Here is a 15,075-nt window from a genome sequence, read left to right on the forward strand (position 1 = left end):
TTCCAACCTGATCCTTTAGTCTCATTGATGGCAGACAATTGGCCTTAAAATAACAATGATCACTGTCGACATCTATTTTATTATAAAATATATCATAAATGAAATTTTCATTGCAAAATCTTTTTGCTTTAATCATGTGTTTATCAAAACTTATTCTAGTCCCAGTTGTAGGATTCTTTTGATAGTGAAAGTAGTTATCTACATCCTTTACTTGTAGAGGTGGAATATCACATGTGTCTATTTTTTTCCAATCATCTTTGAGTAATTCAAAATCCTGAATATTACATGTGACTGCATCTATCCCATCATCTTCACCAGATTCTTGACCAGATGTCAATGCTCTATATACCCTGTTTACAAGAGTCTCCTTGGTTCCACTAATTTTCAAATTTTTTGCTCGAAGCCATTCTCTCAGATCAGTTACCTTCCAATTTTTAAGTTCTTGCACAGACAGGAAGCACTCTGCATCTTCTGAATCTGTATCACTTGCATTTGACATCTGAAAGGGATGAAGCAAATAGTAACCAGGAACATATCATGTAGAGTGGGTCTCATTGAGATTTCAACATAACCCGGTATCAAATAAATGTTATTAAGCAAGACAAGAGTGCACACGCTGAAATGTCTCGCCTTCTATACTAATCATTGATATTATGTTGATAGTCCTAAGTATAAAGCTTTATTACAACTGTCTCATAAACTTAACATTAACCAAGATTACTAAACAAAGACCAATGAACCATGAAAATGAGGTCAAGGTCAGATTAACCATGCCAGGCAGACATGTCCAGCTAACAATGCTTCTATACAACATATATAGTTGACCTATTACTTATAGTTTAAGAAAAATAGACCAAAACACAAAAACTTACACTGTCCAATGAACCGTGCAATTGAGGTCATGGTCAAATAAAACCTGCGGGACTGACATATAGATCATAATATATTTCCATACACCAAATATAGTTGACCTTTGGCATATAATATTAGATAAAAAGATGCCCGCTAGACATGTACACCTTACAATCATTCCATACAACAAATATAGTAGACCTATTGCTTATAGTATCTGAGATATGGACTTGACCACCAAAACTTAACCTTGTTCACTGATCCATGAAATGAGGTCGAGGTCAAGTGAAAACTGTCTGACGGGCATGAGGACCTTGTAAGGTACGCACATACCAAATATAGTTATCCTATTACTTATAATAAGAGAGAATTCAACGTTACAAAAATTCTGAACTTTTTTTTCAAGTGGTCAATGAACCATGAAATTGGGGTCAAGGACATTGGACATGTGACTGACGGAAACTTCGTAACATGAGGCATCTATATACAAAATATGAAGCATCCAGGTCTTCCACCTTCTAAAATATATAGCTTTTAAGAAGTGAGCTAACACCGCCGCCGCCGCCGTAGCCGCCGCCGGATCACTATCCCTATGTCGAGCTTTCTGCAACAAAAGTTGCAGGCTCGACAAAAACTTAACTTTGACCACTGAACCTTGAAAATGAGGTCAAGGTCATATGACATCTGCTCGCTAGACATGTAAACCTTACAATTATTCCATACAACAAATATAGTAGACCTATTGCATAAAGTATGAAAAAAAACAGACCAAAACACAAAAATTTAAATATAACCACTGAACCATGAAAATGAGGTCAAGGTCACATGACATCTGCCCGCTAGACATGTACACCTTACAATCATTCCATACAACAAATATAGTAGACCTATTGCATATAGTATGAAAAAAACAGACCAAAACACAAAAATTTAACTATAACCACTAAACCATGAAAATGAGGTCAAGGTCAGATGACACCTGCCAGCTGGACATGTACACCTTACAGTCCTTCCATACACCGAATATACTAGCCCTATTGCTTATAGTATCTGAGATATGGACTTGACCACCAAAACTTAACCTTGTTCACTGATCCATGAAATGAGGTCGAGGTCAAGTGAAAACTGTCTGACAGACATGAGGACCTTGCAAGGTAGGCACATATCAAATATGGTTATCCTATTACTTATAATAAGAGAGAATTTAACAATACAAAAAATCTGAACTTTTTTTTCAAGTGGTCACTGAACCATGAAAATGAGGTCAAGGACATTGGACATGTGACTGACAGAAACTTCGTAACATGAGGCATCTATATACAAAGTATGAAGCATCCAGGTCTTCCACCTTCTAAAATATAAACCTTTTAAGAAGTTAGCTAACGCCGCCGCCGCCGGATCTCTATCCCTATGTCAAGCTTTTTGCAACAAAAGTTGCAGGCTCGACAAAAATGGGATATGAAGTTCAGATAGTAAACAAAGCATTATCAGTGGAATAAAACATTTTTTTCCCTTGGCCTCGGGAGATATGAAGATGTGTTCACCCTTAAAAAATAATATTTCCCTCCGGCAGAGCCCTCATGAAATATTAAATTATATTCTTGGGTCAACATATCTTCACATCTGCCTCAGGCACAGGAAATAAATGTACAGTATCACCCTTATTGAAAGTCAATTTTTGTGTAATGTTATAGGTTCAAGATTTCTGTGTTTAAAAATAACTGTAGTCTCTATATACATGTAAATACAATATGAGTTATTAGGTATGGGAACTTTTATGTAAGGGGGCCCTGCTCAATTCATGCTTCAGTGATTCCCTTTATAGTCAACCATTTTTTTTCACACAAAAAGGGTGGGGGGGCTTGGATCTGCCTATGTTTAATATTTGACATCTGTGGTTGAAGCAAACAAATCTTGTTTGTTTTTATAGAAGTGTAGCTAGTGGGATGATCATTTCCTAATCACAATGCATGGCTAACAATAGTTGAAAACTGAGCATATGCCAGTGGCAGATCAAGAAATTTTCATAGGGGTGGGGGTGTTTCAACAGCCAAGAGGAAAATGAATTAAAATTTTATACAGATTAGACCTTTGCTTTTCCCTCTTGAACAGTTTCACACTTATAAATTTTGGGGCCCTTTAATCCTTTAATTTATAGCTTGCTGTTAGGTCTGAGTGATAGCTCCATGTTGAAGGCCATATATATCTTGACTGACTTATAACAGTATACTGGTTTGCTTTTATAAAGTGTTACTTGGATCCGAGACATAAATTATAATACAATACTATAATATGTCTCTGCTTGGATGGATAGTTGTCTCATTGGCACTTATACCACATCTTCCTACATTTATACAAATTATGTATCCTCGAATTCAACAGTACATGTACGTCTACATCACATATTTGTACTATTGCCGAATCAAAATAATGTTTTCTTATCTTATCATGCTTATCACATATATTTTTCCACTCCAATATCTTGTTTGCTTTGATTTGTATGTCTTTAACAGTTGTGACTATAAATCACACTCGGTTAGATTCTATTTCATTGACATTGTTACCAAGAACAACAACAAGAAACGAACGGCAAACCGCAAGATTTGTGCATATTTTTGACGTCTTTTTTACCAAAATCTGTTTAGTCACCTTTTCATTTAACATTTTCTAGAGTAACAACGAGTAATGGTACACCAAGAAATATATTTTTCATACTTACTATCTTAAGAAATCAATCAGGACACTAGAAGTTCTCCATTTGACATTTATCGCTTTATCGTGCATTGTCATTGTTTACCTCAAACTCCCCGGAAGTTGAATTCGGATGAAAACTAATGGCCGTAACAAGGTCGGAAAAACACCCGGAAAAACTATTGCGGAACCGGACTATTGCAATACGACAACAAGTTTAGCACCAACTTGGGGGACTTCAAGTTGCTAAAGAAATTTAGAGTACATGACGAAAAGATCTCATTGCCTTCTCATGCCCTGGTTAGTATATGAATAAAATATTAAAATAACGACATTTCTTTACCTTCATGAAGAAATTAAATGAAATAAAGCATAAAAATCATTCTCCTGGATAAAAATAACTTATATTAGTGTCAAATGTGTGCATATACAATTAAATAAAAGAACATGTATCTTAAAATAAAACTTATTTACATAATATAAGAATAAATCTAAGCTTTCATTATTTTTTTTATGAAACAAACAATTGAGCTTGTCCAAAACAGTAGATTTTTTTAGGTTAGAATAACAGGCGTTCCTTTACCTTCATCAAGAAATAAAATAAAACATAAAATGTCGCTTAAACATTAAAGGAGGAAATCCTTTTCCTGCATTGAAATAAGTGGCAAATGTGTATTTATACAATTCGGAAAAAAACCCATAAAAGATGATAACAATGCTTTCCTGCACATATATGTTAAAATAAATACTTGCGTAAAAGAAAAAATATTTACATTACATCTTATGGAAGGCATTGTTTTTATTTAGAGCTTCGATTCAGCACCATTTCCTCTAAACAGCTTTGAGGAAGCTATAGGTCACTTCAAAAGTCCCCCTGTGGTAGCCATCAACACTATTACCAATCTGCCAGACCATCAGAGGATATCTATTAGAGGTGAAATAGCCAGAGTAAGTTTGTTTTCAAATTAATTTTACATTTAGCAAACATTAGTATGTGGAGAATACATCATTATATTTTAACATATATCAGTTGCATATCATTTTGATAACAAGTTTCTTCAAATGTTAATGTATAAGCATGAAATAAATGTGTTTTAGAGGTTCACATTTCATCTGCAAGTGTGGCATCTTCAAAAACAAGTATTTACATTAAATAAAGCAGTCAAGTACACATTTTGCAATTAATGCAAGTGATCAGAAGTTACATTAAGGGACAACATCAAAAGATAAGATCCATGTAGGATAAAATAGTTTAAAGTATAGATTAATTGAAATTTCAGCAAGTTTTGTTTATCCAAAATCTATTTTTACATAAGAGGGGGTTTTCATGCCCTTCATACGAACTCTGTGATTAAGGTGTTTTTTAATCTCAGTTTATGAATGGATTCTTTTCGGATCCAGGAAATTCTTTTCTCGAATTTTGTGATTTAAATGTCTTTAAATTTGGGACCTCAGGATTAGCATCCCTTTACCATATATCTATATTGGTCAAATTAATTTGAGAAAAGTGGGGTGGGATCTGTGAAAAAAACCTGATTTAACTTTTTGATATCCTACATTGAACTTTTTATGTTGTCCCTAATGGTAACACACATTTTGATTGTATCTAATTATTAGAATAGAAATAAATCCTGAAAGCTTTATATTTGCTATAAATACACACATGGCTTGGCTTGAGTTGGTTTTTTTTATGCTTATGATGTATTTAAACATGATGGACATGTGAAAATTAAGAACAAACCTCAGCTTCTATGTGGTTTTTTAAATAAACAATAGAAGTGGTGCCAAACTGCAGATTTTGTTGGAACTACACCTTTATTGGTTGCAATTGAACAACCTTTACACCTTTTTTAGCTCACCTGGCCCGAAGGGCCAAGTGAGCTTATGCCATCACTTGGCGTCCGTCGTCTGTCGTCGTCTATTTCAAGAATCTTCTCCTCTGAAACTACTGGGCCAAATACTTGCACACTTTAACTGAATGTTCCTTAGGGTATGTAGTTTATAAATTGTATCCGAAGTTTTGATCTATCAACAAACATGGTCGCCATTGCTAAAAATAGAACATAGGGGTCAAATCTAGTTTTTGGCTTATAACTCAAAAACCGAAGCATTTAGAGCAAATCTGACATGAGGTAAAATTGTTAATCAGGTCAAGATCTATCTGCCCTGAAATTTTCAGATGAATCAGACATCCTGTTGTTGGGTTGCTGCCCCTGAATTGATAATTTTAAGGAAATTTTGCTGTTTTTGGTAATTATCTTGAATATTATTATAGATAGAGATAAACTGTAAACAGCAATAATGTTCAGCAAAATAAGATTTACAAATAAGTCAACATGACCGAAATGGTCAGTTGACCCCTTTAGGAGTTATTGCCCTTTATAGTCAATTTTTAACCATTTTTCGTAAATCGTAGTAATCTTTTACAAAAATCTTCTCCTCTGAAACTATTGGGCCAAATACTTCCAAACTTTAACTGAATGTTCCTTAGGGTATCTTGTTTTTAAATTGTATCCAAAGTTTTGATCTATCAACAAACATGGTCGCCATTGCTAAAAATATAACATAGGGGTCAAATGCAGTTTTTGGCTTCTAACTCAAAAACCAAAGCATTTAGAGCAAATCTGACATCGGGAAATATTGTTTATCAGGTCTAGATCTATCTGCCCTGAAATTTTCAGATGAATCAGTCATCCTGTTGTTGGGTTGCTGCCCCTGAATTGTTAATTTTTAGGAAATTTTGCTGTTTTTGGTTATTATCTTGAATATTATTATAGATAGAGATAAACTGTAAACAGCAATAATGTTAAGCAAAGTAAGATCTACAAATAAGTTTATTTGACCAAAATTGTCAATTGACCCCTTAAGGAGTAATTGCCCTTTAAAGACTTTTTTCACAATTTGTTCATCATGTTGACTTACTTTTAAAAATCTTCTCCTTTGAAACTGCTGTATCAATTTCAGCCAAACTTAGGCTAAAGGAGTTTCAGAGTATCTAGTATAAATTTTATATTTTATTTCCTTGTATGTCAAGAAACATAGCTCCTATGGCTAAAATAGAACATAGGAGAAAATGATTTTTTTTTTTTGCTTTTGAAGAAAATAGGACGACCCAAAAAACATTTAAATAAATTGAAAAGCCAAAATAATCATTGATGAGAGATTTAACCAAAAGAATTAAGGTGAGCGATTCAGGCTCTTGAGAGCCTCTTGTTTATATTTGAAATCTCTTTTAGATTATTAATTGTATAAATCATACAAGATAAACACATATAAAACTTACATTGTTTATTTATTGTAAAATATATTCCATTAGAGCTGGAACCTTCAGAGGGTGCAGAAAACCCCAACAGGGGGTTGCGGCTGACCAATACAATTATGAGGCCTCCCTCCATCAAAGTAAAGTTGGGGAGGAAGAAGGCCTCCATGACCAATGGTTTCTCTGTTGGGGACAAGATTTTGGTCAAGAATTTGAAGGTCATGGAGTTTAGAGGGTCAATCTTCCTAAACTCCATGTCGGATACAAAGATTATGGTGAGCTGGATTATTTTCAAGATCTTCATTCCTATGAAATATAAAAACGACTTAAAAAGTTTTATCTTCTAAAATAACCATAACTTTCACTTTATTACCAATTAAATATAATTAAAAAACAAATAAATATTAACTGATGTTTCAAATGATAAATATGTCAAATATACTACTTGTATTGTACCACATGTTTAAAAATCCAATCTATTAATATATATACTAAAACACATTAATTTTCAGTAACAGTTAGAATTATTATACACAATATATACTGGATCTCTATTTTTAATTTTAAAGTAACTATTAAAAAAAAAAAAAAAAAAAAAACCTCGAAGATCAAGACAGAGAAAATAGTTTCCATTCATCTTGCAATTTTACAATTGTATAAAAGTTTATCCGCTGATACTTATATAAACCACATAACATTGTTTTTTGTTAATCCAATTTAAATTCAATTAGATTGCAGAATGACACAGAGTTTGAAGAAACAATAGAGGGACTTATAATTGGTGCATCCTTCATTAGGTAATTAATACATTAAACCAAACCCTTTCATGTCTTTTAAGACTGAAACAGAAAATAAGAAAAGGTGAAATGAACTTGGAAGCAAATAGTTTGCAATGTACTGGACATCTAAATGAAGCTATGATAATTGCATGTAATCTATCATTTACCTTAAATATAATGGAGGTCTCCTTTATGTATCTTTTATATAAAAAATAATGTAGATTATTGACATATCCATGAAATAATCTCTCGAAGAGACATTAACCAACAATCTCCTAAAAATGTATAAATGCCTTACCGACAAGAGCTAACGTACAAAAAAAAACAACATGCAAGAAGTCTTACTTTTTTCAGTGAATGACTGTCTATATATAGAGAGGACGTGGGGTGTTTAGCGAAACCCAAGATTTGATGAGAAACATCTTCCCAACCTTTTTGTTTGAACAATCAGATGTACCGTTAACAACGGGGATCTGACCTACATTGTGGAGCCAAATTGGTTTGCTCGTAAGTCTTACATATTAAGGTTGTACTATCCACATTTTAGTTCCTTGGAATTTTTAAAAAAGGAAGGTCTCAGATTCATATAAGAAATAAATCTGAAGTTGACAAAGTTTTGTTAGTTTTCAAAAGACACAAGTCAACATAGTGTCTGATAACACAGATAATGAGACCCTAGTGTGGTGTCGGCAGTGTCAACATTGACCTTCAATGGGTTACTTTTATACACTGTTACTTGGATAGAGTTGTTTATTGGCACTAAAACCACATCTTCCGATATCTTTTGAACATTAATGAAATAATCCTACACCTATCAGTCATCAAATTGCCTGTATGAGAGTAGAAGGATAAAGGCTGTGGGATATTTATGAATGAAAGTTACAATATTACAGGTGGATTTTCTATTAAATTTCCACATGTTTAGCAATGAGTCCTCACAAGGGTACATAATCCTTAAGGTTAATGATCATTTATGTGGCCTGTTAATTACAAAATTATCATACTGCAATAATATTAAAATAGCCAAGATAATGAAAAATTGATGTAGACCATTAGGTACATATATCACAGGGAAAATTTGTGAAAAGTATAATATTATATTTAAATTAATTGCAATATGAAGAAACAAGAATGTGTCCATAGTACACGGATGCCCCATTCGCACTATAACTTTCCATGTTCAGTGGATCGTGAAATTGGGGGTCAATACTTTAATTTGGAATTAATTTAGAAAAATCATATCATTGGGAACATGTATACTAAGTTTCAAGTTGATTGAACTTTAACTTCATCAAAAACTACCTTGACCAAAAACTTTAACCTGAGCTTCGCACTATCATTTTCTATGTTCAGTGGACCATGAAATTGGGGTCAAAACTACAATTTGGCATTAAATTAGAAAGATCATATCATGGGGAACATGTGTAGTAAGTTTCAAGTTGATTGAAATTCAACTTCATCAAAAACTACCTTGAATAAAAACTTTAACCTGAGCAGGACGAACGGAGGCACAGACCACAAAACAGAATGCCCCTCTACTATCGTAGGTGGGGCATAAAAAGAAAAAAATGGAGAAAATAAACCCAAGGTTGAAGAAGAAATTCCATACAGTTTAATACCGGGTATTCTCTCCTTCTATGTCGAGCTACCGTTTATTGTTTACACAAAGTCCAATAAAACAACATTTAAATTCCAAACACCACGTGCGAAGCCACTAAAGTCGAGCACACCTTCTTGAATTGGTCCAGATAAACATTTCTTTAAACCAATAAATTTGGTTTAAGGAAATCATTACTAACACTGTATGCAATAAGCCTATGTATATCGTGCATCGCATAGCCTTACATGAGAGTACAAGGCGAAGGTTTGGGTTTTCTATTAGACTACCATGTCTGGCATTGAATCAACACAAGGGTACATGAGATTAAGACATTCAACTGTAAACAAAGGATATTTCACAATTGACATATCTATACTACTAACAAGCTGACCATGTGAAAACAACAAACGAATAACAACTGTGGTTTTCATAGAATTTAACAGACATATTTAATTAATCAACATGCTCCTATTTCAAGGTTATGTGTATAAAGTGAAATTTTCAACCACTATGTAGGTTTTCGAAATCAAAGATCCGGTTTTATGATTCGGAATCTTGAAAAACATACAATTTTGAGTGGTCACGAATTTAAATATCTTGTTAAGTTTCTGCTTTTACAACTGTTAAGGTTTATGTACCATTCTGTAGCCATTTTTATACGAACTTTTCAAACTTCAATTGTATCGAAACTACAGATATAATGAATAATAGAGATAGGCCATTTTGTACATATTCCAAGGGGAAACTTGATGCAAAGCATTATTTTTTACTGTTCCATTTCATTTAATAGAAAAAGAGGACTTTGTGGCAAATAAATCAAGATTTTTATAGAAAATCCACAGCCTTTATCCTTGTACTCTCATATTTGGCAATTTGATGACTGATAGATATAGGATTATTGCATGCAGTGCTAGCATTGATTTCCTTAAAGCAAGTTTATAAATGTAGTTATTGGTTAAGACAAGTATAAATATGGCCAAAATCAAGTACACCTTTTAGGGTGCGCTCGACTTTAGTGACTCAGCACGAGGTGTTTTGGAATTTACAGGTTACTTAGAACTTTTTGTAAAAAATAAACACTAGCACATCATAGAAAATCAAGTGAGTAATTTATGTTTCAAATTTTATAACAAAAATCTCTGTATTAAAGGCTGTGGATTTTCTATAAAAATCTTCATTTATTTGCCACAAAATCCTCTTTTTCTATCAAATGCAATGAAACAGTAAAAAAAAAATGCTTTGCATCAAGTTTACCCTTGGAACATGTACTTAATGGCCTATCTCTATTATTTATTATATCTTTAGTTTTGATACAATTGAGGTTTGAAAAATTCGTACAAAAATGGCTACAGAAGGGTACATAAACCTTAAATGGCCATGCAAAATTCATCTCCTAATGAAAGTTAATTCATTGGGATAATTGTACTCTGAAGAGTATCTGGCTTACCGTTATAAATGACAAGTCAGTTTTCAGTGAAAGGAAAATCATATAAATACTGCACTCAGAGGAGAATAAAATCGGAAAGTCCTTAATCACATGGCAAAATCATGTGAATATAAACTATGTGCCCATTCTCTACCAACATAATATACGTAAACATATTTGCGTATCATGTAGCAGACAAAACATGAGGGTGAATATCATTACTACTCTGTCTGTCCATGCTATTCATCTTTGGTGGATACCTATGTATGAAATAAAAATTTTAATGTTTTTTGTTACATCTTCAGACATCGGACCACTCTTCAACTGAATTTTAATGTGCGTATTGTTATGAGTTTACTGTTCTAAATTGGCTCGAGATTTAGGGGAGGGCTGAGATCTTATAACCATGTTTTACCCCGCCTCAAGTTTGCGCCTGTCCCAAGTCCGGAGCCTGTGGCCTTTGTTAGTCTTGTATGATTTTTGGAAAGTTTGTTATAGCTTGCTATTGCTACTTTCCATAGCCATCGGCCTCAAACTTATAGTGACACATTATCGCCATTTATTCTGATCCGAGATAATTTAGTTTTAGTGTTCGAATTCTGATTCTTGGAAGGTTCTTTCAAAATTTTGAGTAACTTCTCATTTGACTGAAAATATTACAGCTTTAATAAAAAAAGAATTGAATGTTCGCCGACGATTCAGATGAATTTACCTTCATTTTGAAAATGAGTATCTCAAACACTACTTCGCGGATCTGCCATACGCTGAAGAGAAAATCACAAGAAATCTACGTCAGTTTCATTCATGAAAATTTCATGAATGGACATTTTCCGCTCCTTTTACCTGTTAACTATGTACGTACGTAAGTGTGGTAAAAGCCCAAGAATATCGAAAAATCGGGAATGAGGTGCAAGCCGTCAGATAATTGACAAGTGATAATGGTTTGTTACAACAAAAAACGTTGATAGAATATTAAATACTCGATATTTATATGTATAATGTCTTAGTAATGGACGAGTACAGGTAAATATGTTACCGACTGAAATGCATTGTTTTTGTCTAAACATCGATCGAAACTTCAAAGGTTTTGATGCCAAAAATCATTTGAAAACTTTTTTAAATACATTCCAATGTGGATATAAGGGCCTTCACTCGTTCAGCAAGCTCAAGTGGATCAAACTGACAGCAGAAAAACATTGACCAACGTCAATTCTTCTTCAGTCTTCTTCCAATAATTTACATCATACCACCTTTGGTGTATTATCGCAAATTCGTATCATATAGCATCCAAATTAAAAGCAACCAGGTCAGCATCTACTTCTTAAATAACATAGCCCAGGGTATGAGGACAAGTGCTGTAGAAATGGTTAAGGTTCTTGAAATTATGATGAAGTGTACCCTTTGGCTTAAATGGCTGCATTTCACCTCAAAATTTATATAGATTACAGACAAACATGTGCATATCATGCCCTATTTAAATAGAAGTTCAATTGCTTTGTCATCCAAACACAGAGGCAATGATCACCATAATATATCAAACGAATGGCTTACAACAACAAAATTATGAATCTAGCGTATATATAAAGCTGGACAAACAGCCCTTATAGGCTGCATTAATAAACTTTTTAATTTAATATTTGCTCATAGTACATATCCAAAGCTATGGTGTGAAGGATACTGTATACCTATACATAAATCAGGAGATATAAATAACCCTGAAAATTACAGAGGTATAGCTATAAATTCTTGTATTGAAAAGTTATTTAATGTTGTGTTAAATACAAGACTTTCTAAACATTTGGATGAGAGAAATATTTTGACTGATTGCCAAGCTGGCTTCAGAAATAAATCAAGGACAACAGATCACATGTTTATCCTCAAATGCTTAATTGATAAATATACTAACTGTAAGGGAAGTAAATTTTATGCTTGTTTTATTGACTTTAAAAGAGCTTTTGATACTGTGATACACCCAGGTATTCTTATCAAAATGCTCAAGTCAGACATTGGGGGAAAATTTTACCAGTTAATTAAACACATGTATACACTTAATAATTTAAGAGTAAAAGTTGATAACAAACTAGGTCCATGTTTTAACTCTTATATTGGGGTTAGACAAGGGGATGTTTTAATCCCTGCCCTTTTTAATCTATTCATAAATGATCTACCTAACTGTTTACTAAATTGTCCTGATAGTGTAAAACTCAGCACTAGTCGCATAGACTGTCTTATGTATGCAGATGATGTCATTGTATTTTCTGATTCTGCAGATGGACTTCAATAGCGCTTGAAGGCATTGGAATCATACTGTGATACCTGGTGCCTTAATGTAAACTTAAAAAAAAAAAAAAGTCTTAATCTTTAATAAAAGTGGACAACCATTTTATTTTAAAAATGAATTAATTGAAACTGTTTTCAAATATAAATACCTTGGAGTTATATTCCAGTCAAGTGGCCTATTTAATTATGCAAAAGAAGACTTATTTAATAAATCTTTAAAAGCTTCATATAAACTTAATAGATGTTTATCTGGCTCAGATAAAAGTACAAATGTTGCTGTACAATCAGAATTAGGTAGATTTCCTATATATTTTAATATTGTTATATCTATGATAAGCTATCTGCATAGATTACATCATTGTAACTCAAAATTATTGAAAGAAGCGTTTTTATGTAACAAAGACATGCATGAAAATAACACTATAACATGGTATTCCTCTGTTAAATTTATTTTACAAAAGCTTGAATTGAAAGAAACATATTGTATTGATTATTCAATTAATCAACTTATGAAAAAGTTAAAGACATTATTTTTAAAAGCATGGTTCAATGATAAAGATAATGTTAATGGAAAGCTGGATACATATTTTTCTCATAAAAGTAATTTCCAAATGGAAAAATATCTTGATATTCAAAGTTTTCAATCAAGAAAAATTTTATGTAAATTTCGCATAAGTGCTCACCAATTAAGAGTAGAAAAAGAGCGACATAAGAACAAACCTATAGAAAGGTCACAGAGGACTTGTAATTTTTGTTCTCATAATGATATTGAAGATGAGTTTCATTTTTTAATTAACTGTCCATTGTATAATCAATGTAGAGAATCACTGTTTGCACAAGCTCATGAACACTGTCAAAATTTCAGTAACTTGGACTGCAAATCAAAAATTGTATGGTTAATGACCACTGAAGATCAACATATACTGAAAAAGTTATGCATTTTTCTTATCCAGAGTTTTCAATTGAGATCCACAAATTCTGTTAATGGCTAAATCTCTTTTAGTTTATCTATATATATATATTTTAAATTCAAAAATTTAATTTAAGTGCACATTTCTCTATGTGTATGCATATTTCTTCTATTAATATGTAAATGCTTATAAACAAACTGCAGTAAAACTCTAAGGTGCTTATCATATTCCTACAATTGTCAAAAAATATAATTATATACATACATATCTAGTAATTGGTTGCTGTGTGTACATGGGAGAAAAATACCCTTATATCTAATCAGTTGGGGCTGCATATCATTTGTATGCAACTCAAAACACCATATCTGTTTAAAGGGGAATAATCCTTACAGAAATTGATTGATTGTCTCCCATATTACTTTCTATTCCATGTGCATGCAATAACTGTTCAGAGTTCTATTATCATGTATTTCATTTTATTATTTCATTGTTATAACAAATCATTGTAATCATTGTATGAAATTTAAAACCCGCAAGGGTCCATAATTGGATTAATAAAGTATTCTTATTCTTCTTATTCTAAACCTTTTATTCATGTGGTCATACTGCTGTTGTTATGCTCCCACCGTATTGACTTTTATCCTTGTTCTTCTGTAAGTATGTACATTCTTCTCTTACTTATAAGTACCTAAGTATATATCCCAAAATTCGTTTCTGTTCTCTTACTTTGCCTGAACCAAATTGTATGAAACTGATACGCAATGCTTATAACCACAATTCACAAGTCAAGTTTGATTTTTTGTTGCGTAACTTGTACCATTCTAGCGTTTAATGCGATTTTACAAAACGTATACTAGTATACATATTTTTAAGGGGGTAGCTGAAGAACGCCTAAGGGTGCGGGAGTTATTCGCTACATTGAAGACCATTTGTTGGCCTCCGGCTGTTTTTTGCTTTATGGTCGGGTTGCTGTTGCTTTGACACATACCCCATTTCCTTTCTGAATTTTATATGACCTCCAACAACGAGAAACCAACGACAACCATCGACGTACATACTTCTGACTAATGAATATGGTTGGGTTTAACATGTTTGCGGACGCTCAACCTCCCAAATGCTCCTACGACCGATACAGTGATAAACAGGACAACAAAAGTGCTATAGAAAAAATCGAAAAATGTTTAATTCATCAGATCGATACAAAGAAAACTAAACCCCTAAAAAAATGAACGAATATGGTTGGGTATTAACTTTACCCACTTCGAACAGATCTAATG

At 32.8% G+C, this 15,075-nt stretch overlaps 1 long non-coding RNA gene across 1 annotated transcript; it reads right to left on the reverse strand.

Annotated features, from left to right (window-relative positions):
• Window positions 1-59: 59 nt before the first annotated feature.
• LOC139495480 (uncharacterized) lies at window positions 60-3,677 on the reverse strand. The gene is made up of 2 exons (XR_011657356.1): window positions 3,572-3,677; window positions 60-499 (listed from the first exon to the last, which is right to left on the reverse strand). It is a non-coding gene; the product is annotated as an uncharacterized lncRNA (long non-coding RNA).
• Window positions 3,678-15,075: the final 11,398 nt, after the last annotated feature.

The sequence above is a fragment of the Mytilus edulis genome, chromosome 11 (assembly GCF_963676685.1).
Source record: "Mytilus edulis chromosome 11, xbMytEdul2.2, whole genome shotgun sequence".
Classification (NCBI taxonomy): Eukaryota; Metazoa; Mollusca; class Bivalvia; order Mytilida; family Mytilidae; genus Mytilus; species Mytilus edulis.